Source organism: Epinephelus lanceolatus, chromosome 1, assembly GCF_041903045.1.
Source record: "Epinephelus lanceolatus isolate andai-2023 chromosome 1, ASM4190304v1, whole genome shotgun sequence".
NCBI lineage: Eukaryota > Metazoa > Chordata > Actinopteri > Perciformes > Serranidae > Epinephelus > Epinephelus lanceolatus.
In genome coordinates, this window is record NC_135734.1 from 45,339,738 (window position 1) to 45,366,839 (window position 27,102).

Sequence of the window (27,102 nt, forward strand, 5' to 3'; positions counted from 1 at the left end):
TTGCATGTACAAAACAAAACGTGGAAAAGAAACACAAACAAACCAAAATTACAAACAAACCACAATACAAAAAGAACATTCCAAATTAATTGTTCACAAAAGGAACCACGGAACATTCACAGGCCATCTAAATAAAGAGCTCCTGTTCTCCTCTCCATGGCCTTCTCCAAATAACTAGCTAATCCACAGTATATGTCTCGAGTGTGAAAACAGTTCACAATAAAAAAGACAGTAGGATACAAAATGGAACTCATTTTTATCGTTCAAACAGCACAGTGGACAGATCTGTAATATACCGTCTAGTGTCAGCAATCAAAGGTAAAATATGAGATCTTCCTCTGCAAGCTGCTTTGCAACCTGCCTCCACCCCAGCTCCTCCTTTTCATGCTGTGTCTGACTTATCAATGTCATTTGTGTTTGTCATTGATGCTGCTCTGTTCTGTTCCCGGTGGGTCTTTGCTGCTGCTCTCTCAAGGGCAGGGAGGTTTGCTCTCTCTGCCTCAGGCTTTCCATGTAGGCACATGGAAGGGCATAGAAGTTTGTTCTCTCTGCCTTAAGGCTTTTCATGTAGACGCATTGAAGGGCAGAGAGGTTTGCTCTCTCTGCCTCAGGCTTTCCTTGTATGTGCGCTTAAGGGCAGTGAGATGTGTTCTTTCTGCCTTAAGGCTTTCCACATAGGCACATGGAAGGGCAGGGAGGTTTGCTCTCTCTGCCTCAGGCTTTCCTCGTATGTGCGCTTAAGGGCAGTGAGATGTGCTCTTTCTGCCTTAATGCTTTCCATGTAGGCACATGGAACGGTAGAGAGGTTTGTTCTCTCTGCTTAATGCTTTCCATGTAGGCCCATGGCAGGGCAGAGAGGTTTGTTCCCTCTGCCTTAAGGCTTTTCATGTAGACGCATGGAAGGGCAGAGAGGTTTGCTCTCTCTGCCTCAGGCTTTCCTCGTATGTGCGCTTAAAGGCAGTGAGATGTGCTCTTTCTGCCTTAAGGCTTTCCATGTAGGTACATGGAAGGGCAGAGAGGTGTGTTCTCTCCACTTCAGGCTTTTTGCGTAGGCCGAGGAAAGGCAGAGAGGCCCCAGAACAGAGCCATACCGCCAAATATAATACTGCAAATGGAAATAAAGTTTTCTTTGACAGAAGTGTTCCTTACTGAAATGTTTTCTTTCTAGAATTTGTTCTTACACACACTCATTAACACTCTTGTGCACATTTTTTTTTGCTGAAATGTTTATGCAGAATAATTGGTTAATGTGTTTCCTTTAATTCCACAGTTGTAAAATATTACAGTATTTATGTTACAATAATATTTTTGTAATTTATAATTAGTTATTATTTTGCAGAAAGCATCATGGCCTGTTAGAATAAACACTGCACTGACTCTTCATTTCACACCAGTTACATTAATGGGAACCAAGCCATCTAATAACTGGTGATTGATCACAACAGAAAGTAACACTGGTGGGTGGGACAAAAACTGATGAAGCAGCGTTTCCAGTAAGTTATTATATTAATAGGCGTACTTGCGGAAACATGGCGTGAGTCCACCGCCCCCCCCCCCCCCCCCCCCCCCCCCTCCGTCTGTTTCTCTCCAGACACACATGCACACAGCTTGAACAGCGCCACAGCACTCGTCTCTGTCCTCAGTCCTACTGGGCTGCTGTAATGCATACAGTCTGCTGTTTGCAGCCCAGGTGGTTGATTAACACCTATTTTTAGCATCTGATGCATCTTTTGGTGTTTATATCCACTCTTGACGCTACTTAACATGACAGCTCTACTGGCGTTCACTGTCAGTAGAAGCACCTCCACTTCAAAACAGACTTGGAGTTTAGAGTCTGGTCCTCCACCCTCCTCAGACTTTTGTTTTTTCTCGACCTTTCTTCTTCTTCAGTCTCCCTGTGTGCACACAGTTTTGTAGTTTCATGCCCTTCTATAGGGATTTACAGGGTGTTTACCTGCGCTTATTAGGATCAACTGACACGCGTCTTTAATTTAGGAGAACAATTGTATTCATCATGATAACAGCACAGGTTCAGACTATTCTGCTATTTAAGAAAACGTGAATCTGACGTGGACTTTTCTGAGGACTTTTTTTAAGAACAAATTTCTGAAAAAATGTATTAAGATATTGATGATTGAGGCCAATGTGAATCTATCTTTAGACCAAGAATCAATACTTTGTTTATCCCAGAAAAATATTTGTCTTGTCAACTCATTTTCATCCATATCATGTAACCCAATCCATTACTGAGCTGTACATATACACATATACTATAACGTAACAACAATGACATGATAACAAAGCATCATATTTATTCATATTCATCATCATAATCATATATCTTAAATGTAAAATCAAAGTGGACACTATAGCAGTTATTTGATGCTTTTTTAAATGTTTTTACTTTTCTTACTTTTTAATGTTACTTTGTGATTATTGAAAATTAAAAAATAAATAAATAAATATAAATTAAAAATTATTCTTATGAGTGCTGAGTAGCAGAAACTGCTGTCATTAAAAATGTATTGTCTAGACTTGGAGAAATAGTGTAGAAAGTTTCTTTTTTTCAGATAATGAGTTTTTAAGGAGATGTAGTTTACCTTGACATGTTTCGACTGTCACTTCAGTCTCCTTAAAAACTCATTGTCTGAAAAAAAGAAACTTTCTTTCTACACTGAATCTAATTTGAGTAGACAAAATGAACCTATTTACACTATTACTTGGAGAAATAGTTGAATGTATGTATTTATGTTAACAGAGGTGGAATGTAACTAAGTATATTTTCCAAATTCAAGTATGAACAGAATGTTAGGCTTTTTTTTTTAGTTTTTTTGTTTGTTTTGTTTTTGTTATTACACCTATTATTTTTTCAACTCATATATACACCCCATATATTTAGGTCTGGGGCTGTTTATAGAACATTCAGGGTGGAACCCCCAGACGCCTAGGCCTAACTATGCCACTGCAAAAAAATATATTACAAGCATGAACATTGGATTTTCTTCATTGTGCCATTAATAGCGATTTACTTTATTTATATAGCAATTTTCTCAAGGAAAAAAAAAAAAACAGCAGGAAAAAACAGAAACAATAAAACAACAATAAAACAATGATCATAAAATGATGGGGGAATAACATTAAGCTTAATAAAGTAAAGTATAAGTAAAGGAGGGATGATAAAACCTAGCAACATATTAGATATTCATAAAGGCTTTTCTGTAACTGGACGGTTTAAGAAGGGATGTAAAAGATGCCATAATGATTTAGCATGTCTGATTTCGATAGGCAGAGTGTTTCACAGTCTAGCGGCTTTAACAGCAAAGGCCTAGTCACCTCTGGTCACTTTTTTGCCATTTAATGCTTTAAATGTGATCATTAGAGCCAGTGTAAATTGGCTAGCACGAGAGTAACGTGTTTGTTAAAATTTGTTAAAATTCAGGCGCCAACTTTCTGCTCCAGTTCCAGTCGGTGAAGGGAGCTCTGGCTGATACCAACATAAAGTGCAAAGTAATCCAGGCTAGGAAAACTAAAAGCATGCATAACCCTGTGTAAATCAAAAGGAAACAAAAAGATGTGATTTCAAAGCTCTCTTCACGCTGAAAAAAAAAAAGCATGGCTGAACAAAAGTCTTTACTTAATCACCAAAACAGAGATCTGCATCAAAAATTATGGCAGGATTTCATTCATTTCCTCTGGAGGAAGACGTGGAAGTGAGTCAATCTATGATTCAAAAACTTTAAACTCAGCAGGCTTGATTTATGCACCCGATGTTTCCAGAGTTCAGCATGTCCATGGGAGCAATAGTGAATGTGTAAATCGTAAATTCAGATTTTTTTAAAGAATTTCAGCTCCACTTTTTTAAAGCTTTCCAGGACCCCTCTCAACATCTCTTTTCTCCTCTCTTTCACTCTGTCTCTCTTATAGTGAAATGTTCAAGGAGTAGTTCAACACTACAGGGAATATGCTTATTTTCTGTCTTCCAGAGAGCTGGTAGAAGAGATTTATGTCATGCATCTGAGTTAAGAAAAGCCCTGCATTCAGTTAGTCTAGTTAAGCATAGCAAAGACTGGAAGCAGCTGTTCAGCCCCAGTGAAAAGGTTCACCAACCAGCACCTCTAAAGTCTAAAATAAACAGATATGTTTTATCTTGTTTGATGTAAATATGACAGTTTGTGACATGCTGCAACAGTTTCTTCTCCTTATCTTTACTCTAGGAAAGCACATGTTGAACTTTTTGAAACAAAAACATCTCAGACACACTCAGGAAAAACAATTCAATATTGGCAAATCAGTCAACAATAAAAAAATAAATAAAATAGAAGAAAATCAATAAGTAAAATATGCAAAAAGATTCATCATCACTCAGATAAGCTCAAATGCACACATGAGGAGCATCACAAACAGATGCACCAGGGACACACACAAAAAAAAAAAAAAAACCTGGGCTGATGAACTATCATCCAGAAGGACAACAGCGGCTGCAGGCTGACTAGAGAGCAAAACATGTGGTGGTGTGGACATTTTTCACAGTTGCAAAGGAAGACATCATCTTGGTGCTGAGTGTCTAATCCCCGAACGCTCAACACCCCACTAGATCAGCAAATGTCCCGCAGCTGTTAAACAGATAAGACACAGTATAAGACGGTATGAGATCGCTGCTTGTTCTCGCGATACTTTGGCCGCGCTTTGGAAAGCAGAGCTAAATGGTAAACAAACATGGCACCACACTGGTAAGGTAAGACAACATGTTTACATGTTGTTTTCTATATGTTCTCTGACATTTATCCTAACGATATGAGGCGGTCTTTGTGGAAAAAAAGCTTGTTTAGTGGACTAACTTTGCACTTGAAGGTTGCCCGTTCACTTACGTTTTAACAGGTCTGACGTTACTATGCGCCCTGGCTGTATCTAGGCTAACGGCTAACATGCTAACTATTATTTTTATGTCACTAGTCACTTGAAACAAATTTAGGACGATAGGAGACAGGTTGAAATAAACCGAAATTTCCCTTTAAGTTGCCAGATCTCAGCCAAAAAAAGTTGCACATGAACACATTGCAAAGACTACAGTTGATGGCAGCTGTTCACCTGTGTGAGAGGAAATACCCCTTCACAGTGGCAGATGGCAGTAGTCTGTATTCGTCATTCAAAAAGGGAGACTGGAAGATCGTCGTGATGCTAATTAGCCAGTTAGCATATTAATAACACAATCCAGTGTTGAAAGAACAGAGCGTATTTACTGTGCACCAGTGAACATTAACACAAACCATCATGAGATGTCTGCTAAAGCGCTTAATGGTTAAAGAAAAGTAATCTTACCTATGTAACAACTTTGTTTTGGTTTAACTCCCTCTTGACTTTAGCTGTTTGTTTACTTTCCTCACTTCTGTTTCTCCTCTGCTGTGCTGGGTTAAACCGACAATCAGAGTGATTTAACATGCTGATTTGGCCAAATATAAGCTGACGAGGGCCTCTGAGGTGCTGAAGTGCAGTGGTGTGGGAAACACTACACCAACTAGGGAGACAGATGCTCACCGACGGTCCAACATTGACTGACAGCTGACAGAAAGAGCAACTATATTTAAACAAAGACCTGTGCCAGTACAAGTTCATCACTCTGAGTCATGATTTTAGTCACCTTCCCTAACACATGCTTTAGTAAGTGAATACAGAGGTGGGGGACGTCTTTAGCAGCTTCCTTTTATTAACTTGGGAACATAGGACCCCTGGAGACCACATGTGTAGAACTGGTGAACATAGGACCCTTTGCCATGATTCCTTTATGTGCTATGTAAATCTGGGGAACACCGGAACAAATCCCCTGCTGGGAGCCAGGAGGAGAACGATCATATCAGTATCCAGAGTGAGCAGGGTGTCCCTCTCTGTTGCCATCGGCATGAAAGCCTCCGAATGATCTTGTGAGAGTTGCTTCTAAGCCTGTTTTAAAGTGTTGAAAAATGTAAGTTCACAGGCAACCTGAGTGATAGACAGGTTTAGCAGAAATTGGTGTGCTAAACCAAGGACATCTGTCAGCACACTGTATGGCCTGAAAATTGGTAGAAACACTGAAGGCACTCATTGCAGGAGGAACAGCTTTTACAGCGGATTTCAAACTCCTCCTCATTATCAACGTCCACTGTTCTGGTCTCGTACTCTTGTAATGGTGACATTCAGTGGTGTAGTGGAGGGTATACTCAGGGGCACGAGGTATACCCACTTCTTTTTCTATCCAGTGACAGTATACCCACCTATCAGTTAAACAGCCATTGTAATAAAGGAGAGTATGCCCACTTCCTCATCGGTGAGCTACCTATCTACCTAGTAGTACACCCACCTCATCAACTACCACTACAACACTGGTGACATTTTCCTCACTGTAGAGCAAACCAGCTTAATTCTCCACATTTGTATTTGTGTTAAACTTCAACTGCCACTTGCTGCGCTCTTGAAAGGATGACTTTGGAGGTGGGGATGATTTCAGTTGGGAGAACATTCTAGGGTCCAAAAGACCAGCCTGGTCTCACTCCGAAGTTGTCAAAATCCAGTACTTGGTCAGTGACTTCCAGCATCAGACACAGACAAAAAAGCCATCCTTTCACGTCGGCATGATATGCAGCCGGCCCCCTTTATTGTTTAACAGCACCCAGCAGCGTCAGGGGGAAATGCGGCTGGACAACAACAAAAGTTAGGGCAGCGGAAGTCCGAGAAGGGTGGGTGGATCCAACAAGCACAGACTTTCACCATGGAGGCCTGCGTTTGCTCCCCGTAAGATTGTAAAGCCAAACCCTTTTTTCCTAACCCAACCACGTGCTTTTGTTTGCAAAATGTAATCATGTGAGTTTTCTGTAGAAGGAAAGAAAACGTCAATTTGTGGTGTCTGTGAGCAAACATTACATTTCCTATGAAAACAGAAATGTATTTTGAAAACAGACAATGCACGTAACAGGCGCTTGACACGGCATCCCAGAACATCAACAACCAACGCACCCAGAGTACCTTGCATATTGTATCTCGACGTGGACAGTCCATGACCAAACATCGATATGTGACGAGGTCAGAGTGAGAATGTGTTGAAAAGACCCAGGTCAGAAAAGAGTCTACTACAACGAAATCTTCTGTGCATTGTCTTAATGACTGGGTCCATGATAGGATTAAGCACATTGATCTCGAAAGTCTTCTCTAGACAATCTTAACACGAGCCGTGTCTTCAGGCGTTATCAGCTTCTTCTTTCTCCTCTCTGGTGGTGTTGTGGCGACAACGTTCATTTCCATTTCCTTTTTTTGGATGGAAAAAAAAGCAGCAATATCTGACTGACTGTGTGGTGTCAGCAAGGACATGGCTAAGCTCACAGCACCATACATGCACTTGATTTAGGGACTTTTTTGACATGGGAGCAGAAAAACATTTGTAGTGGCCTTGCATATTGGATGCATCATCTGTGACATGCCCAAATGCATTTGCTTAAATCCAGTTTTAGGACCTGTTGATTCTCTGCACTTCACAACAGTGACAAGCCTTTTATGAACTGTCTGTGACTTATTTCAGAACAACAGAACACTGGTCATGGGAGGTGATGTCCTGAGTGATGTCAGTTTTTACAGAGAATATCAAGTTTTCACAGTCCTGCAGAGATGTAATATCATTGCATGTTACCCTGGAAGCTGATCTTGTGCTTACGTGCTGCATACTTGTTGACAAATTGTTTCAATTAAATGCAGTAAGCAGTAAGCCTGGAGCTTTCTGAGGCTGCTCCTCTTGGAAAAAACAGCTTGGTGTTTTTAAGGTGGTGGTATTTTAACAGTTCTGCCAAAAAACTGGAAATACGAGAGAAATTGTGCCAAAACAACAGCATGTGTTTGATCTTCACCTTTCACATTAGTTTTCACTTTCTTCTTAGCCAGACAAGAAGCATAGTGTCTGGAATGGCTATGTTGCTCTGTCAATATGATTAGACTAGATGACTAGATTTTCCACCGTTTTGGTCCAAGGCACGCTGGAATATGTCAACAGCTATCAGACAGATTGACATGAAAATTGGTTCAGACGTGCAGGATTCCCACATGATGCATCTTCATGACTTTAGTGATCCCCTTATATTCCCTGTAGCGCCAACATGAGGTTTACATTTGTAGTTTGGAGTGCAATGTTTGAAAATCTATTGGATGTATTGCCATGAAATCTAATGCATGCATTCATGTTCCTGTCATGATGAATTGTAATTTTTTTGAATGATGAATTACTTTTTTCTCCAGGGCCACCATGAGATCAAATTTTTAATGTGTCCAGTGCTTTTCTTTACAACTCATCACCTGCACAACTAATGACATCCCCCCAGCTTCAGCTGTACTTTGTTTGTACTGCTAATTAGGAAATGTTAGCATGTTAACATGCTAAACAAAGACGGTGAACATGGTAAACATTCTACCCTCTCTCATTGTGAGCATGTTAGCATTCTGACATTAGCATTAGCTCAAAGCACCACTGTGTGCCTGTATGTGCAGCCTCACAGAGCTTCTATCTTTCACAAGAGTCTTGTGCTCACGGATCTGTCTCTGTAATCTTAATTTGTGATTGTCATTGATGACTGCAAGTGTTTTTTCATTTGTTAATGATGTATCCTCTGTGTTTCAGGTGGTGTCGACTGTGGAGGAAGAGACAGACAGAGAGAGGGAGAAAGAGAGAGTCGCAGACAGACAGAGAACTGAATTACATCACAGGAGGCCATCAAACAGCTGGGAGCCCTGGAACACACACACACACACTCACAACCATAAAAACACACAGTAGAGAGAGAGACTTGACACTTTGTCAGAGCCACAGGAAAATACTAAAACAGCAGGGTACTGCCAGAACACATAATAAACTGTTGAGTTACACACAGTAACACACACATAGGAGAAAAAATACACAGTGATGGAGACAGACTCAACGCTGTGTCAGAGCCACAGGAAGACAGTAAAACAGCAGGCTGCTGTCAAAAGGCATCCTAAAGCAGTGGGTTTTTCATGTACCACTTTTGGGAAAGCTGGAGCTCATCAGAGCGTCATCTGCTGATTTACAGGACTTTAAACAACACGAGTGAGCCGGCAACATACTGAGGCAGAGCTGGTTGTTCATTTGAAACGTTGTTAGTGCAAATTCTTCTGAAATCAAAAACAAATTCCCAAAATAAAACTGACAATGTACTGTAGGGCTGGGCTTCATAATGTAGTGAATTATAACATTTAATGCCACAATTCTTTTGTTGATTTGCCAATGACATTTAGCTATCTATACTCTTATTCCTGTAGAATGATCAGATAAATAAATAAATAAATAAATAAATAAATTGTGTTTACCATGTGGGCCTACAGATAGATACAGTGTTAGGAGGGTTTCTTTTTAAACGTATTCCACTCTAGATTGCCAAATAATGCCCTAAAATGTTATTTGTAATTTATTCCATTAGATTACAAACTAAGCGTGCTTTCACACCTGCACTGTTTGGTTTGTTTCAGTCGAACTCAAGTTCATTTGCCCCCTAAGTGCGGATCGTTTGGGCAGGTGTGAACACAGCAATCGCACCGAGATGCGCACCTTCTTGAAGAGGTGGTCTCGGTCTGGTTACAAACGAACTCTAGTGCAGTTCGTTTGTGGTGAGAAGGTGTCCCGACCTGGATGTGAAGCAACTGCAGTCACATGACACATTGTTTGGGTTAAACATGAGCATGTTACAGTCCTGGAGGATTATTAATGTGCACCTCCTCCTGTACTGCCTTAATATGCACATTCAGCACATCCAATGCATCAAAACATTGTTTTCTAGTTGGAGCCGCGCCTCGTTTTCAAACTGTATGGTTTGACTAAAATGAACAATGACAGCAATATAGTCCACGATGAGCAGTGCTAAAATCAACCTGCGTAGTTGTCCCTCCATTGTGACATTAGAAAGTGTCACATTTATCTTGCAAGTGTACTCTTCTTCAACGTTTGCTTTACTTCCTGGATTTTTCCTACATGGAAATTCTGACCAATCAAGAGCAGCTTTCTCACCCAAGGCATTTGATCTGGTCCGCTTGTAAATGCTGCCGTGAGAACACGAACCAACTCTAGGCAATTATACAACTTTGGAACAAAATAAGTCCCTGATTCAGACCAAAGGAGACGACTCTAGGTCTGAAAGCACCCTAAGTAACATATTCTAAACACATTGGATTACTTTGGGAATACTTCAGAATCATCTTCCTCACTTGTGCATGCCAAAACACACAACAGTGTCCTGGCTGTGCATCTCCTCTGCCACTGTTGTGTGGCAGGTGCACTGTACACACTGTTTTAAAAAATCCATTGATGGAAAATGCCAATGTAAATTTAACATCGTGTCCTAACAGCAAGCCAGTGTCACTCTCTGTCCACACTAAATCCGTTAAGTATGCACTTCTGTTACGTCATGTAAACAAACCTCATAGGCTGCCTGTTAGCTGTGTGTTCAGCTGGAGATGTAGCCACTGAAAACATGAGCAAGTGCTTTCTACTTTTCTATGTTTGTACTTTTTAAACAGAAAACACACGTTTTATATTGTAATATTTACTGGAAATGAACTTCGATACAGCCAACAGCAAGTGGGTTGTTATTAGATATGGTCATTTACCAGAAACTCTCAGCTCCCTGGTGATCTCCCTTCAGCCAGCCGCCACCATATTAGGGATTTTGTAGATAGACTAATAGGTATAGTGTAGATAACTCCTCATTTCAACTAAATGAATCTGATTTTTGTCCATTGCTGAGGTTTCCCAGTGAGCAACAGGGATAAATAGAAACAGGGCATCTGGTAAATGTTCAGCTCAAAATGTGGCCAGTTGGAACACTATTAGAAAACAATGCAGTCAAACTGACACTTGTTGATGTTGCATTCAGTTTGGACACAGAGTTAGAGCAAATAAAACAAAACAAATTAAGTAAGCTCTTTAAGCAATCAATTCTTGAAGATGGCAACTCTATTCAAAATGCTACCAATTTAAACTGTAACAGAATACATATTACATAGAATATTTTGTATTTTAAATACATAACTTGGTCACTTGTGTTCCTAATTCTCCCCAACCCCAGATATAGATGTAGATATATAGATATATATATACTGTATCACAATGATGCAAAGTTGGTCTGATTTATCTTTGATGGGAAACACATGGTGGACTCAGGATGTCTGAGGGGCATGGGCCAATAAATAAACAAGACATCGGTTACCTACAGTGGGGCATCAGCATGCCAAAAGTTTTCTAGCATGACGGGCAGCCGATATCCCACTGCATCACATTTTCTCCACTAGAAGTAAAAACTAGAGGGCACTTTATCAAGTTTTCTTTTTTTAAATACACTCTATAGGGCAATTTATTGTGTTTTATCTACCAGGGGTTTTCAAAAAGGCTGCATTACCTTTTTTTCAGCAAATATTGATAGCCTGAAAATGTGAAAGTGCTCCCTTTTTTGTGTCATTAAATTTGCTGTCACACAAAATGTTTCCGGAACAGTCCCCACTTAAAGCCTCTGAAATATGGTATTTTTATATAACAAGAAAAATTCACTATAGGGCTGGGCGATATGGCTTAAAAAGAATATAGCGATATTTTTAGGCTTTTTGCAATACAGGATCTATATCTCAATATTTTTTAAATCTCCTTTAGTACTGTAGATTACTGAAATACAAAATTATTAAATGAACTACAGTTACAATAAAGTTAAATAACTGTTATAAAAAAGTAAAAGTACTATAAATAATAAAGTATTGCTATAATTAAATAAATCAAAGGGGAATAACTAGTGCTTTTATTTTAAAGCACCCGGCTCATTTCAGGCTGGAAATGTAGATGTTTTTGCTTTGACTTGAAGCTTCCAGTCAATGGTCAGGTGTTAGCAATAAGCACAAGTTAAACTGTTGCTGCTGCACCTTTACATGTGAGGATTTATTCACTGCAAGCTGGAAACAAATTAACAGCTCACCACTAGATTTACAGTATTTCATTGAAGTGGAACTGGTGCTCCATGGTCACAAAATGTGACTGACTTGTTGCAGTCTGGAGCCCTACACATACAAAGACACACAGTTCCTCTGCTGACGCTATTGTTGACCTCATTAACTTAAACTGTTGCCATGACACAGATGGAAACAAACTAACAGCTCTCCAATCAATATATTAACAATATTTGCAAGTCACCGCGGTGCTCCATGGTTGCAAATTTGCAACTAAATAAATAAATAACATTAGTGGTCTGGAGCCCTGCAGATACGAAATGCGCTTAGCCGTGCTCACACAGTTGCTCAAGAGAGGTGTGGGCTCAAGAGAGGTGTGGGTCTGGACAGGCGGAGGAGTGTGTGTGACATATCAGGTTTGTTAGTCTTTTCTTATGTATGTGTATGTGAGAGGGAGAGAACCACAGGAGAGAGCAAGAGAAGCGAAACGCCAAAGCGAGTCTTACGTTGGTGGCTTAAAACAAGAAGTCACCATTTCTAATCGATGTTTGTGACAGAGTCACTTTATACATCTGATGTGGAACAAGCTGCAATGCATCGAGTATAACTTATATATAACCCACCTAAAAATTAAAATCAAAGCTAACATACTTATGGTTTATTATGAGTTACACGCATAAAAACTTTGCTAATCAGCTTCATTAGGACTGTGCTGGTGCGGTTTGATTATATGTCATCAATAGAAGCCTGGATGCAAACAATCCTACAACTTTCTTACATTGTTGATTCAAAGTCCTGATAGGTGCACCCGGCTAAGCTCTACCCACTTTGAAATAGTGGGAACAGCACAGATAAAACGAAAAAATTACAGAAAATCTCTCGTGAAAATTAAAAAAAAGACAAATTAACATTGGAGCCCAGTGCCCACGGTAAAAAACAAATTAAAACAGATTTGAGGGCCTTTAAGTGAACAACCCAGTTTATATCAAACAATAAAAAGGTGTTGTATTACTAATGGGCAGTAAATGCAATATTGTGAGTTGTAAAGTCCTCAGTATGTTGCCACTGTGTTGTAACTTCAGTCAAAATGAAGGAAGAGATGGAAGGAACTTTGCTACTGCTGAAAATATGAATCTGTCCCTCTCACTGCTTTTCCTCACTCCCTTCTGATCTTACCTTCCTTCCTTCTATAAACATTTCCTCTCCCTTCCTTTTGTCATCTTCCTACATAATTACCCGCCTCATTCCATTTCTGACACCTTTTGTTTAGTGTTGTGTCTACCCCTTTTTTAAATGTCTTTACTTCCCCTCTGTCCTCTTCTGTTGTCTCTTCCTTCCCTGTTTTCAACCTTCTGTTTCTCTTTTCTTTACTTCCATTTATGTCCTGCTCATGTTCCCTTACATCCCGGCCTTTTCCTTGTTCCATTTATTTTTTTTACTTTTATTTCATGATTTTTCGATGTCTCTTTCCATTACTTTCTTTTGTCCTTTTCAGCTTCATTTACTTTTCTGTCTTCCTCTTCTCCTTTATTCCTTTCACCCCCTCTTGTTTTTACTCTACCTGAACCTGACCTTGTCCTCTCCTGTTAAAGAAGAAGAGGAAGAAGTAACATCAGAAGGGATGTAGACAGGAAAAAAAAGGTTTTGATTAGTGTTGTGTGTACTATCCTCCTGTTCTTCTCTCTTCTGCTCTCACCACTAGTTTTCCTGTTTTACTCTTTCCTCTGTAACAGGATGGAAAGTCCGTTGACTTAAGTCTGATCTTGACAGTTAACATGCTCCCTTCTAGCCATGTCAAACTGACCTACAGAAATGTTCTCAAAAGCAAGAGAGTAAACAAGAGAACGTCACAAATAACAGTATTCCTAATAGCCAACCTGTTCCTATTCCAAGCGTGTCAAATACCAAAGCTTTGTCACGCCCCTCGGCTTGTGATATTGATGCCAAAGGCACCCTTAGGTGTCTTTCCGAGCCGTACCATCCATTCAACTAACTCCAAGTCTGCATACAGTGGGAGGGTGGGAAACTAGATAGGTCAAACAAAACATTCATGCAGAAGAGTGCAGTTTGTGTCCTGTGTGAAGCCAAAAGTCAATGATGTTTTATTGTAACGTTACACATTTTGCATAGGCTACACTCATCATGCACGGATGTAACACAGGTGACATATGTACGTTACGCAAAATTACTTAACAAATGTTACTTATTTCAAACTGAAACTTGATCTTTTTCAACCTGGTCTCACTCGGATGTCGTAGAAAAATTTGGCGCTTGGGCAGTGACTTGCGGTTTGAGATACTGGCAAAAAAAGCCATCCTTTAACATCGGCATGATACGCGGCTGGTTGCAGTTATAGTTTAACGGCACTCGGTGGTGTCAGGGTAAGACGCAGTGCGTCAAGAACGAAGGTTAAGTAGCCGAAGGTCCAATTAGGGCAGGTGGGAGGGGTGGTGGATGGGTCCAACAATCACCAACTTTCATCTGGGAGAGCGGTGTTTGCGTTTGCGTAAAGCCAAACCCTGTTTTTGTTGTTGGGGGAAAAAATGTGAATTTGCATTGCTGTACCGACATAGTGTGTTTAATTTGAAAAAGACTGTATGTAAACGGTAAATTTTATGTGAAAACGGTATTTCTGTGTCACGGTGTATTTCAAAAGAAGACAATGCATGCAACAGGCATAACTCGAGACGGCGTCCCAGGACGACAACAACCAACGCACCCAGGGTACCTTTCACATTGTATCTGGACGTGCAAGGTCCATGACCAAACGTCGATATGTGACAAGGTGGGCTCTGTGCTAGTGATAGCCATGGCCGGGGGCATTATGTTTTCAGGTTGTCCGCCTGATGTCCAGCCATCCCATTCTCTTGGACGTGATACTTCAAGAAAATCTTGAATATCTTGCTATCAATTTGGCACAAATGTTACCTTGGACTCAAAGAAGAATTGCTTTATGTTTGGTGGTCAAAGGTCAAAAGGTCTGATCAGTGTGACCTTGCGTCTATCTCATTCACGTTCACTTGATATGTCAAGAATGCCTCAAGGGAACTTCCTCAACTTTGACAAAAATGTATGGATGGGCTCAACAAAAGCCCGATTAGAGTTTGGTGGAGATCACTGTGACCTTGCATCCGTCTCATTCTCGTGAATGTGATCTCTCAAGAACACTTTGAGGGAATATTTTTAAAATTTCATGCATATGTCCACTTGGACTCAATGATGAACTGATTCGATTTTTGTGGTTAAAGGTCAAAAGGCAAGGTCAGTGTGACTCAAGAAATCAATGTCTCAAGAACGCCTTGAGGGAACTTCCTCAAATTTGACAAAAAAATCCACTTGCACTCAGTGATGAACTGATTAGATTTTAGTGGTCAAAGGTCATTGTAACCTTGTGTCAATTTCATCCTCGAGAACTCAGCATCTCAAGAATGCCTTCAGGGAACTTCCCCAAAATTGGCACAAACAACTGTCATGGCTGCATTTGAGCTTGGACAGACATGGATGTAAACTGCAACTGCAACTTGACTGGTTTGTGGAGATAAACAACTGCAAGGCTGCAATTCTAGTTTTAAACCTAACTAAGTAGTTTTGTTGCCTGAACCTAACTGCAACCATTTCACAACATTAACCAAGTGTTACAGTGTGTTTCAGCCGAGGAGTGCGACAACGTGTTAGTATCTGACAATCTGGGAATGAGAAAGGGTTGAACTAACTTAACAGTTCCAGAAGAAGTTAGTCAGAGTCACTGAGTAGCTGTGTGGTAGTCGTCCTGATATGGGAGTGAAGTTCACCTTTACATAAGCTATATGAAACAGTGTAAATTATTTTATATACTTGTTATAATCCCATGAATAATCAGCCATCACAGCAAGTTTACAATGTTGGTTTTAGACAGCAGTTTATATAAAGTTGAGCTTCATGCTACGAAAAAAAGTGGAAAACATAATGTTTATCTTTTTATTCCCAGTAATGAGTAATTTGGAAAACCAATCTGAGCTCTCGTTTACCTTCAAAGGGAAATGTGGGCTTTCTCTCTTACTTCTCTTCCTCCAATCCTGTCTCTCCTCCCTTTTCTCCTCTTCCTCCTGTTTTTCTCCTCTTGTTCCTGTCTGATTTCTACATGCTGATGTTAAATAGGCTTTGCGGTTATTTTTAATGACTTGTGCATACTGTGCGATGAAGGTGATGATGCTGACTCCTCTGTCTGCACTGAGACCGTGCCAGAGGCCTTTACAACACATGTAAATAATCCAAATAAAATGTTGGAACTTGTGACCGTCGTCTGAAGATTTTCATGATCACAGAACATACACCGAAATATTTGGCAAAGGCTTGAATCTCTTCCATGAATCACACCTTTGTTGCTATTTTTTTCCTCTTTAAAACTTCCTTCTACATCTTGTCTCACCTCTTTCATTTTTCCCCGCAGCAACAGGAGTGCATTTTTGCCTGACAGCGCTGCGCAGTTTATCATAGAAACAGTAAAGAGATACTACTCTCAAGATTATGTTTTAAGTTATATTTTTCCAACAAAAACAGCATGCTCCTTCAATCTTTTCTCGCTTTGTTCCTTCTACTTGTGTCAGACATCTTCAATGAGGTCAGATTGTATATGTAAGTAAATCCCTCATATACTAGCCCACAATGCACTGCAGTAAGAGCCTGCACATCTCCAAGGAGATTATCAGATTTTTCATCAGTAAAGTATTTCAGTGCAGACTTTGATGGAGTCCAAGAGGAAGACAGCATAAAAGGTTATAAAACATCTAAAAAACTTCATGAAAATTCTTGTGCACCATCATCCAAGTTTCTCATATTCATATGTGGGCTCATGGAAATGCAAACGCAACAATTTTGGCTTAATTATTGCTAAACAAAGCATTTTTTGATCATCCTCCTGTGGTGGAATTCACCCTTCAGGGGAGGATAATACAAAAATGCTTTGTTGCAAGAATTTTTAGAACATTTTTTGAATGTTTTACATCAACCCGGTCTTATTCTACAGTTTTCAAATACCAGTGCTTGAGTAATGACTTTCCATGTCAGACACCAACGCATAAAGCTGTCCTTGGCACGATACATTGCCAGGTGCTGTCAGTGCCTGATGGGTGGGGTTAATGTGGCCCGACAGCAGCTTAAGTTAAGGATGTAAGATGTCCAAGTGGGGCAAGTGAAGTTGTGGCAGATGGGTCCAACAATCACTAGTCTCATCACCAGACAATCAGAGATCTCCGCCTTCTGATAGTCTGGGGACACTCCTTTCTAAAGTGTGTTTAACACACCGGAGAAAACAGCCGGCAACAAAGCAACGCCTCTTGCATTTTTGAAAAGGACACGCCCTCCTGGAAATGTGCCCTCCCCCTTTTCTCGTCCGCAAGGAAACAAACAGAGAGCTTGAAAATGGATGCCGAGAGATTTAACTCCGTTTTATCAAACGTGTGCTCAGTCCACAAGATTGATGAAATGAATGACTTACAGCGACTTTGTTTAAAACTTTTAATGCTCCGGCTCGCGCAAGAATTTCGGTGCGCTGCGCCCAGTCGGATTATGTTTATGAGCACAAGAGTTCAGCAAGCCACCGAAGGACCGCCCTGCGGATTTACTATTGGTTCTGCAACGTAGGGAGTTTTGGTAACACTTCATAAGTCAGCCCGCGTTTTAGAGTGTACCTCTCGTCCACTTTCCCAGGATTTAGCGTATAACTCCCGGGAACTTACATGTACTTTCCTGGGAGTTAGAGCATAATTTCTCCCGGTCACTTACCACATACTTTCCCAGGAGTTAGAGTATCCCTCACGGTCACTTGGCATATACTTTCCCGGGAGTAAGAGTATAACTCCTCCTGGTCACTTACCACATACTTCCCTGGGAGTTAGAGTATCCCTCGCGGTCACTTACCACATACTTTGCCGGAAATTAGAGTATAACTTGTCACTTATGTAATTTCCCTTATGAATCTGTATATGTATGAAGTGCAATAAAAACAAATGCTTTTGCCCTTTGCTCATGGCAGTTGATTCAGTCACTTTTATGTAGCCTATGTGTCATCAGGCAATTTCACCCACACTTTACAATTTACAATTTAATATTTATGTTTTGTTTACATTTCATTGAATGAGTTTGAATATGAATATGTCAGGAAATGAGTCTATATTCTGCAAATTGCCTAATTAACAGGCAGGCTGGAGTACAAAGCAAACTTACCTCTCTCAAGTGCACATCTCTGGAAGTCTTGTAGTGCCATCTGAGGACAAAACATAAACAATACAGTATAGTAATAATATAGCCTACATATATCTTAAAATACACAATAATGAGTCATGAAAAGTTATAAAATATTTTTATTATTTAATTACACAGAAACCACATGGTAAGTGCTGTTCTCACATCTACAGCGTACTTTCACCAAAACTTACAGGGAAACTAGGCAGTACTGTCCACCTAAGTATATACCAACAAAAGAGACTGGGCTGGATTATGAAGTTTGCACTGTTTGCCTGTCCTTAGTCTGAAAGTACTGGGGAATTTCCCCAAAACTTACAGGGAAACTAGGCAGTACTGTCCACCTAAGTATATACCAACAAAAGAGACTGGGCTGGATTATGAAGTTTGCACTGTTTGCCTGTCCTTAGTCTGAAAGTACTGGGGAATTTCCCCAAAGCTTACAGGGAAACTAGGCAGTATGTTCTACCTAAGTATATACCAACAAAAGAGACTGGGCTGGATTATGAAGTTTGCACTGTTTGCCTGTCCTTAGTCTGAAAGTACTGGGGAATTTCCCCAAAACTTACAGGGAAACTAGGCAGTACTGTCCACCTAAGTATATACCAACAAAAGAGACCAGGCTGGATTATGAAGTTTGCACTGTTTGCCTGTACTTAGTCTGTAGTGTGGCACTCAGATGTTAACCCTTTAAAAACAGTTAGTTCAATACTTCACAAGGTAACAATATTACCAGAAAATAATACCAAGACGAATCAAAGTGTCCCTGACAAAAAATAACAGAGTTCCACTGGTTGTCTTATTCAAGTTCAGTTTTGTTCCTTCTGTTATAAACTGTTCAGTTTGGTTTTAATCCTTTATTGTGACAAATGCACTTTTTAAGTCACAAGTCAAGTGGAAAAGGTCGTTGTGATACTACTACCCCTCTGATCCCACTCTAACATTCACACACAACAGGCCAAGCCTATTTACACATAAGCGCACAGATAAAAAATATAGCAAACAACAGAGTACATCCAGTCCACAACCACAACCAAAACCCATCTTGCTGCCTTGAATCTAAATCAACATCATATTCATTATCATCACAAGTCAGCACTCATATCAGACTGATGTGCAGAGTTGCACACACACACACACACCCAACAATAAAACAAGCACAGCTGTGGAGTTACTGAAAAGTAACCAGAACGCTGAATTACTGCCCGCAACCACAATGTGTATGTCCACTCTCGCCCGCTCCCGCAAAACTCTGAGAATTTATGCCCGCACAATAATAGAGATGCATTGATTTTGTGTCTTCTCCCGTCCCGCAGGAGAAAACACGTCATTTTATAGGCTATTAATAAAGAGATTCATGGGGTTGTTTGTTTCGTTTCCCTTGTCTGCATGTCTTTTGAAGCACTGGTCAGGAATAGCGCTCCTATTGTTTTCATTTAGTTTCATTTAGTTTTTAATGAAATAAAGGCTGTTTCATATTCTATTCTCCTCCTCTGTATTTATTTATTTTTCTGCCTTTATATAATCACGCAGTGATTGAGGTTAAGGCAAGCCCGGTGCCCGGATGAAGTTACTGAGGGGCGGTTAAAAATTACGAGGGGGCAAATCTTTATTATGCAACATGGGTTCACACAGTGAGTTATAAACAGCGCGCAGACGTGTGTAATAGTCGCGCGTAATGACAGCTCGTTGCCGGTGAAACACAATAAACTGCACGTCTTCTGTCATGTTTGTCTCATGACAGATGAAGCTGACAGACAGACAGACAGACAGACAGACAGACAGACAGGTGGAGCAAGCAGCAAATTGGTATGAAAGCTGGTTCAGGGCATATTCGTCCATTTATGAATAAATATGGAGTGGAAAAGCTCATGCATGTGCACCAAGTTCCTGTGTTGACATCCTGTCACTAGGCTACATCTTCTTCTTCTTCTTTTCTCTTCTTCTTCCACTGTTTAATGGGGACCCACGGGACCTGGCGGGACCCAATCCCAATGCAGCCCTCTATGTCAGAGTACAAAAGTTACCCAGGCCATGACCCCCCTGGCCCCCCCGGTTCCGCGGTCTATGGTTTAAACTATAGAATATCAAAGCAGAGCTTGTAGAGATCTGGACTGTGTTCGTCATATCCACTTTCCTGCAATGATTATCTGTTACTGTGAGAAAAGCACTGACAGGAAGAACCTCGCTGCTGCTCAGTGAGATGAGCTCAAACATGTATCCGCCACTTTGTTTGTCTAAAACCCAGCCCATAAATTTAATCTAGTATCTGATCTTACAAACATGATGATAAGTAGGGCTGTGGGGCTTGTGAACAGGCCAGTATGATAGTAACTCCCTCTATCTGAGAGGCAGCTCGTAGATTTTGATGCTGAATTTGGAAACTGCTAAACTGTGATGACACATCCTTCAGTATGATGGTTTTAAGTGAAACTGATGAGCTGGTTCACTAAGTAGCACCAAGGTGTCAAGAATCCTGAATAGAAGTCGTTCAAGAATCAGAGGTAATTTGGTGGAGAGGGTTATACCTGGAACCCAGCATAAAGGTTTATACCTACAACCACCTGTGAAAGGTTCCACCCAGAGTCCACTACGAGAGGTTCTACAGAGAAGCCTTTTCTGGTGAAATGTTTCCACCCAGAACCTTCTCTCACCCCTTACCACCAACTTAGCTCTGGTTCTTGAACCAGTTCTGTTCAGGACTCTAAGAACCTTGTTGCAAACCAGCCCGCAATTGACCTATGGCTAAGCCACGCCCCCTCCACTCACTCGGACAAACAATCAACATTCAGTGACCGGCGCTATGGCAGGTGTCACAGTACACGGCATTTCACAGGAGGCAGTTGATGATTTTTGGAGACATAACGATTAGATGTCATTGAGAAGTAACCAAAAGGGCCTAAACTACGCGTTGGAGGGATATATTCATCATTTTATTGTTGAGAAGGTCGATGAAAAGCTTAAATTACAAGCCAAAATTTACAGGTCACAGTGTACGCTTGTGAACCGCATCTCGTTGCCGTCGCCATCAAAGACAAGAAGTTAAAGTGCCACTGAAGTTAAGGTTTTTGGCTCAGAATATGAGAAAAGGATAACGGCCTTTTTACCATCTTTACCAAGAGTGTCTCTCCGTTAGTTTGGTGCTACAGTATTTACACTGAATCATTCAGCATAACGTTTGCCAACCTTTGTTATCTCTGCCATTACAGATAAATTAATGAAGCTAAGCTCCAGAAGTTAATGTTAGCTTAACTAGAGCCCTTTGGACAACAGCTAACAATGATGTACGATCACCAAAGTACAAAACTAGAACAAAACAGGCTAATGAACTCCCAGCAAACAAGGTGACATGATGAACAATGCAGCTAGGAGTTAACGTTAGGCTAACTTTAGCTAACTTTAGCTAGAGATGTTAAAGATAACTTTATATTTCTTTCCAGCAAAGTGACAATATGTTGCCTCAAACACAATGTTGACTTACCTTAGAACAGATGTAGACATCATTGTTAATCTTATTCATGTTGAGTTGATGTTGTGGTCTAACGTTACCACACAACTTTATCCAAAGGAGACACTTTTCTCGGTTGAGATGTGGTTTAAAGTGTAAAAAATACACCTCGTCTCCCAGCCTCTCAGGATACCTTGTGTCGGAGTTGCATGTACCCCATGCACACCGTTTGACCATTTTTAAACTTCAAATCTCTGAAAAAGCTCATAAAACTGAACAAAACTGACTTTCTGTAATGCATTTCAATGGACGTCCAGGCAGAGAATGTCCAAGTGTATGGGAATGGCTATACGCACTGTGATTGGCTCATCGCGTTTGAAGGTGGGGTTTAGCCATAGGTCGATGCCACCAGTTTTGATCAGAATCGTTGTAATCAAGGATGTGTCATCAACAGAGGGCATTGAACAATACACAACAGAAGTAAACAGCAGTACCAAGGTGATGGATTGCATAGAGTGCTAAAAATAGTACCGAACCAAAACAATGAAATAACTGAATAAATTGTAAACTTGAAACTCAGCTCCCAATTAGAACTGAACACAAAATGCCAAGTACTGGGTACCTGTAAAAAAATAATTCATTCAGATCCTAGATTCAACTACATTTAACTACGTGACACACAGAAAAACTTAAAACCTGATGAAGTGGGTAATAAAGTATGAGTCCCTTATTCACAGCACATTGCACAATATTTCAGTTTGCTTGAAGATTTTCACTGGTTTTCAAAGTGTGTTATGCTCACTGCTACTTGACTTGAATGTTTGGCCTTCAGTGTGCTGAATGACATACAGGAGAGTTTGATATTAGAAGGCTGTTTTCACATTCATCTGCTGATGGAGGAAAGTTTCTCTGTGCTCACCTTAAATGTCAGTTTCAGACTTGTGCATACAAGCATAAGCCACAAAATCATCAGCCACCAGCACCTCCAGGAGGCCTAGATGTCCCACGATCACAAAAATCTCCCTCTGGTTTCCAAGCGCCAAAGATTTTTGTTCAGCACAAATCATCTGTTTATCTCTACACTCATATTCCATTTTAAACTTCTGATTGACCTATAGTTTGAACACCAATATGAGACTTACACAGGTGTGCTGTGGAAACTTAAAGCCTTCGGTGCATATGTATGTTAATAACGACTACTTCTCCTGCTCGGACACATGTTCCAGTCCACAGTCTTTGAGAGCAACAGGCACTGAGTGGATCAAAAGGCAAACAATATGACAACAGACAGACTTTCTCTCCCAGCTGTCATCTTCAACTCAGCCAGGCTAAAACCGTAATTAGTCATGACTGCAAAATTAGAATGTCAGCCCAACAACTGTATTGGGGGTTAACTTGATCATGCAGAGGACAGGATGTAGCTTCACCTCTGCAGCAGAAGTGATAAATATCTGAACCCTCCTAGGGGATTACTACTGGATACCATCTACTTTAAAACGTTTCCATCATTTTGAAAATCTCAGGGCCACATGAGAATAAAAACTTCCTTGAGTTTTCACTCTCAAGGCCCCCTTCATCTGAGGGCCTTTTAAGCACACCGGTTTTCAACGATCAACTTGAACCTGCGACCTCTGCACCTGTAAACACTTAAGCTTTTGAACTACTTGATGTTTCTAGTCAAATTTTGCTTTCCCTGAGCTTTTCAGACACTCCTCTACCAATTCTGAAAATGTGCAGTACTTGAAAGTAAGGCTTTACGCTGTAACCTTAACGCCCCCACATGCTTAACCTGTCGGACCCAGTGAATATGAGAGGTGAGCTCTTTGTAAGCTTATTAGCAGCTCTCTGTCAATATGTTGGCTTTCAGAAAGTACTCCAGCTGGAGGCAGTATCTGAACCTGTAACCTTGACACCTGTACGCACTGAATATCTCTTAAAGTGTACTTGAAACATTGGAAATGTGGATTTCATAACTTGCTTACTGAAGCCCTATACTCTGCATGGACACTTACACCGAAAAATAGTACAACAATGTTTGTTATCGTGCAAAAGAAGAGTCTCACAGGCTGTGGCTGAGGGAGGCAGTGGAATCCCAAGGGGGTCCATGTTGTACCTGATACAATTGCTGCCACCACCCCCAGCCCAAATAATTGGAGGCAGACTCGTTCTGAAGCTACCACTAAGATAATATCCTGTGAAAACTAGACAACCTAAGGCATGAGTCTTCAACAGGAGCTCTGTGGCCCCTAGGGGGTCCTATGAGTCACTGCAGGGGGGCCACCAAATGATTGTTTGCTAATTTTTTGAAAGTTTTTCTTCGTTGTTCCAAAAATTAAAGTATGTCTGAAAATACACATTAACTTGAGTTCAAACACTAATGACAGGCTAACTGCCACCCATGAATCCTCATGCAGTCGATAGTGTGGCACTGTTGTGAAATGAAATCACTGTTACAACACTTCAATACAGCCAGCCATATTGAGGCAATAAGCCACCATTTATTAGCAACAGACAAATCACGCCATTTCCCTCCAACTCTGACAGATTCAGGCTCAACAGAGACAGACGCCAGATTCACTTCAGTTCAATTCAGTTTTATTTTTAAAGCCCAATATCACACATCAAAGCATGCACAGTGTGGCACTGTTTTCTTTGTTGTTGCCTACTGTAAATAAATGATAAATGTAGAAAGTGAATATGTATATGTAGCAGCTGCTGGGTGTGTATAGTACAGATATTGAGACACATCAGACAGACATTTCCTCTGCTCATTACTGTGCGCAACTCCACTGTATGTACTGAGGCCTCAAGAGCTCTTCTGGTGCTGGCAGACACATAGAAGCCTCCCAGCAGGGTGCCCACAAACAATTTGCGAAGGGGATGCCCCTTTTTTTCACTTGAGCACCTGCCACATAACATATCTGTGCATAGCACTTTATACATACAGTACAGGCCAAAAGTTTGGACACACCTTCTCATTCAATGCGTTTTCTTTATTTTCATGACTATTTACATTGTAGATTCTCACTGAAGGCATCAAAACTATGAATGAACACATGTGGAGTTATGTACTTAACAAAAAAAGGTGAAATAACTGAAAACATGTTTTATATTCTAGTTTCTTCAAAATAGCCACCCTTTGCTCTGATTACTGCTTTGCACACGCTTGGCATTCTCTCCATGAGCTTCAAGAGGTAGTCACCTGAAATGGTTTTCCAACAGTCTTGAAGGAGTTCCCAGAGGTGTTTAACACTTGTTGGCCCCTTTGCCTTCACTCTGTGGTCCAGCTCACCCCAAACCATCTCGATTGGGTTCAGGTCCGGTGACTGTGGAGGCCAGGTCATCTGCCGCAGCACTCCATCACTCTCCTTCTTGGTCAAATAGCCCTTACACAGCCTGGAGGTGTGTTTGGGGTCATTGTCCTGTTGAAAAATAAATGATCGTCCAACTAAACGCAAACCGGATGGGATGGCATGTTGCTGCAGGATGCTGTGGTAGCCATGCTGGTTCAGTGTGCCTTCAATTTTGAATAAATCCCCAACAGTGTCACCAGCAGAACACCCCCACACCATCACACCTCCTCCTCCATGCTTCACAGTGGGAACCAGGCATGTGGAATCCATCCGTTCACCTTTTCTGCATCTCACAAAGACACGGTGGTTGGAACCAAAGATCTCAAATTTGGACTCATCAGACCAAAGCACAGATTTCCACTGGTCTAATGTCCTTTACTTGTGTTTCTTGGCCCAAACAAATCTCTTCTGCTTGTTGCCTCTCCTTAGCAGTGGTTTCCTAGCAGCTATTTGACCATGAAGGCCTGATTGGCGCAGTCTCCTCTTAACAGTTGTTCTAGAGATGGGTCTGCTGCTAGAACTCTGTGTGGCATTCATCTGGTCTCTGATCTGAGCTGCTGTTAACTTGCCATTTCTGAGGCTGGTGACTCGGATGAACTTATCCTCAGAAGCAGAGGTGACTCTTGGTCTTCCTTTCCTGGGTCGGTCCTCATGTGTGCCAGTTTCGTTGTAGCGCTTGATGGTTTTTGCGACTCCACTTGGGGACACATTTAAAGTTTTTGCAATTTTCCGGACTGACTGACCTTCATTTCTTAAAGTAATGATGGCCACTGGTTTTTCTTTAGTTAGCTGATTGGTTCTTGCCATAATATGAATTTTAACAGTTGTCCAATAGGGCTGTCGGCTGTGTATTAACCTGACTTCTGCACAACACAACTGATGGTCCCAACCCCATTGATAAAGCAAGAAATTCCACTAATTAACCCTGATAAGGCACACCTGTGAAGTGGAAACCATTTCAGGTGACTACCTCTTGAAGCTCATGGAGAGAATGCCAAGAGTGTGCAAAGCAGTAATCAGAGCAAAGGGTGGCTATTTTGAAGAAACTAGAATATAAAACATGTTTTCAGTTATTTCACCTTTTTTTGTTAAGTACATAACTCCACATGTGTTCATTCATAGTTTTGATGCCTTCAGTGAGAATCTACAATGTAAATAGTCATGAAAATAAAGAAAACGCATTGAATGAGAAGGTGTGTCCAAACTTTTGGCCTGTACTGTACATGAATCTGTCAGTGATTATAGTAATAGCTCAGTACTGTATGCACCATAAAAAGGTATGTCTGTATATGGTAGCCTATTTAGGCCCCTCTACATGTTATTGTAGGCCCAGTAATGTGCAACTCAGTTTTATACTGTATGTGTAGCAGGGGTGTAAGTAAAGACAGCGGGGGCAGTGCGGTTGCTCTGGGGACCATGAGGTGGGGGGGTGGTGTCTGTGTCACTCTGCAGTTACACCTCCAAAACACTAGTCGGCAGTGGAGTAAAAGTAAAGATAAACAAATTTCCTTTTTAGGCATTAATAACAAAGTCTGAAGTGTTTATGATCGTTAATTAAAAAATATTTACTGACAATTTAACACCTTTTTGAACATATTTTCCAAAGCATGTCCTTAAACATCTCATTACCGCAATGGTCTGAAAACATCAAGGCCATTAAGAGAGCCAATTATTTTTCAAATTTTTAAAAGTTGATTATTAACAGTCATGCACAACTACTTGAAACTCTGCAATAACAAATATTTTTAAATGTACATTTTTAGTTGAGTTTGACTTTTTTCTCTCATTACTGCAACACCTTTTGCAATCTACAGCCTAATAGTTTTTATATTTCATTGAAACCTGACATATTTTCGAAATGATTTGGCAAACCTTAAAGAACTTAACATGTATATTGTGCACATGCATTTAAAAACAAACTACTATTTTTCTATTCATTAAATTAATGTTAAATGAACACCTGTTGCAGTAATGATACATACATTTCGGAAATGAGGTTGCTGGTTTCGGTAATGATAAGAAGTATATTAAGACTGTTGGTTAAAAACATTATAAAATTTTAATGTAGAAAATAATTTAGATACATAACATACATAGGCTAAAACAGAACAAAACAGCATGTAT

The 27,102-nt window shown here is 40.5% G+C and overlaps 1 protein-coding gene across 2 annotated transcripts in view; it reads left to right on the plus strand.

Moving 5' to 3' along the window:
- Window positions 1-16,230, plus strand: part of raly (RALY heterogeneous nuclear ribonucleoprotein) — a 225,434-nt gene extending 209,204 nt beyond the window's left edge. For both annotated transcript variants that reach the window (XM_033626156.2, XM_078171230.1), the window contains exon 9: window positions 8,633-16,230. The gene's annotated coding sequence lies outside the window, so the exon portion shown is untranslated. The remainder of the gene's footprint in view (window positions 1-8,632) is intronic.
- The last annotated feature ends 10,872 nt before the right edge of the window (window positions 16,231-27,102 follow it).